General features: G+C 31.6%; 1 protein-coding gene across 4 annotated transcripts in view; it reads right to left on the reverse strand.

Annotated features, from left to right (window-relative positions):
• The window catches only part of LOC122263378 (carboxypeptidase B), a 43898-nt gene that overhangs the window by 15938 nt on the left and 25460 nt on the right, over positions 1-2500 (reverse strand). The gene's annotated exons all lie outside the window — the stretch shown is intronic.

Genomic DNA, 2500 nt, shown 5'->3' on the forward strand with positions numbered 1-2500 from the left:
GGGAATAATGCTAATGTGAAGTATGAAAATTTCATCACAATATTCATAGCATCTTTTGACTATTTTTTTTCCCTACGAAAACTAAAATGGTTAAGACCAAATCCATTAATAAGTCCTATATCACTCCTGACATCAAAGTTTTAATTAAAGAAAAACACCAACTGCAGAGGAAATTTTCCAAATATCCTTTCACTTATGGAGATGCATTCAGGAATATCCGCAACCAAGTATCTCATGCCATCAAAGTCGCAAAATCCGTCTATTATAAACAAAAACTTAACCAGTACACGAGCAACTCTAAAAAAAAACTTGGGATATCATCAGATCTATCTTGAATAGAAATATGCGGGAAAACAATATAAACAATTTTAATTTAAACAGTAGGTTGACCAATGACGCTGCAGAAATTTCAAAAGCGTTCAATAACCACTTTGATAATGCAACAAAACGACTTGCTAATAATCCAACTGCTGATGATAATGCCTTTAAACGTTTCTTACAAGGTCACCAAAGAAACAGCATGACAATGGCGCCAATCTCTGAATCAGAGTTTATCAATGCTGTTAAATCAATGAAAGAATGCTCCCCAGGACCTGATGGCATACCTATGATGCTAATAAAAAAAAAGTATCTCAAAAAAGTATCCTGTAATGGTTGACATTGTCAGTGCCTCATTTCGAGAAGGAATTTTCCCCGACAAAATGAAAATGGCTAAAGTCATTCCAATTTTCAAATCAAAAAGCAAGATTTCTAATTATCGACCTATTTCCCTCCTCTCTGGATTCAGCAAAATTCTAGAGAAACTTGCTTTTACAAGATTAAACAGATTTTGCGGAGACAATAACATATTAAATGACTCCCCGTTCGGCTTCTCGAAGGGAAAGTCCACAGAAACAGCACTCATTTCCTTCACTGAGCGCATCCTAAGGGCTTTTGATGACAATCAGTATTCCGTTACAGTTTTTTTTTTTTTTTTTTTTTTTTTTTTTTAGATTTCAGCAAAGCATTCGACACTGTTGACCACAACATCCTCCTGGATAAATTAGACACTTATGGAATTAGAGGAATGGCAAATAAATGGTTTAAAACATATCTTAGCAATAGATCACAATTTGTCTATTATAATGGACATAAATCTCACACACTCACAGTCAAACATGGTGTACCACATGGGTCAATTTTAGGCCCTTATTTTTTTCTACTTTTCATAAATGATTTTATCAAGTGTAGTAACGCTTCAAAATTCATGCTATTTGCGGATGATAGCAACCTGATAATAAGTGGACCAAATATTCATGATCTAATTAGCAGTGTCAATGAAGAACTTAAACAAGTCAATAAATGGATTTTAAGCAACAAACTCACTCTCAACCTCGATAAGACTCACTACATCATATTTCATAGGAACAAAAAACATCCCTGATAATATTCCATCACTCAATATAAATAACAAAATCGTTAAGCAAGAAACAAAGACAAAATTTCTCGGTGTCATAATTGATTATAGATTATTATGGTATGATCATATTTACGAACTCCAACACAAATTAAGTAAACCCTCACAACTCACGCATTAAAACAAATATTATTCCTTATTATTCCCCCAGCTAATATTCTGCCACGTAATCTGGGGAGCTATTCCAGCCAATCGCACGAAGTCCCTAGTCATTACCCAGAAAAAAATAATTCGAAACATGGCATTCCTAAGAAAGTATGACCACACAAATGATACATGTTTCAACCAAAAATTGCTGAAGTTTAAAGAAATCAACGACACTTGTTCTGCAATATTTAATTTTAAATCCGTCAACCTCTTGCAAAATGATATGTTCACTCATAGATCGAACTCTCGATATGAATTGAGAAACGATACTCTACTAAAATATCCATTATGCAGATCTGATCAGTCCAAAACTTTCATTAATTATCATTAATTAAGGTATGGAACAACCTCCCAGACCATATTAGACAAAAACAAACTCTGCCAAGCTTTAAGATAGCTCTTAAGTTTTACTTGATATCAAGATATTCTAACTTTTAAAAATGATTTTGAAAAAAATGTAATCATAAATCATATATATTATTGCAATTACCAGGGTCAGTATGTGTATAACAATTAATTTCAATCGAATTATATATTATGTATATTTAACTAAACCATATCAAATATACCTGTGTATAAGGTAATTTCTGTCATATCAAATACATGTGTATAAAATGTAATACTCTGTCATGTTAATTATATACATGTGTGTAATGTAATGAATAAGTATTATGTTCGTATAATGTAATACTGCATCATAATCAATATATATATATATATATATATATATATATATATATATATATATATATATATATATATATGTGTGTGTGTGTGTGTGTGTGTGTGTGTGTGTGTGTGTGTGTGTGTGTGTGTGTGTGTGTGTGTAATGTAATATCGAGTTATATATGTATGTGTAATATGATATTTTGTCATATCAAATATATTTCTGTGTAC

This window comes from Penaeus japonicus, unplaced genomic scaffold (genome assembly GCF_977035675.1).
Source record: "Penaeus japonicus unplaced genomic scaffold, GWHDUDI00000001_assembly GWHDUDI00000039, whole genome shotgun sequence".
NCBI classification, from domain to species: domain Eukaryota; kingdom Metazoa; phylum Arthropoda; class Malacostraca; order Decapoda; family Penaeidae; genus Penaeus; species Penaeus japonicus.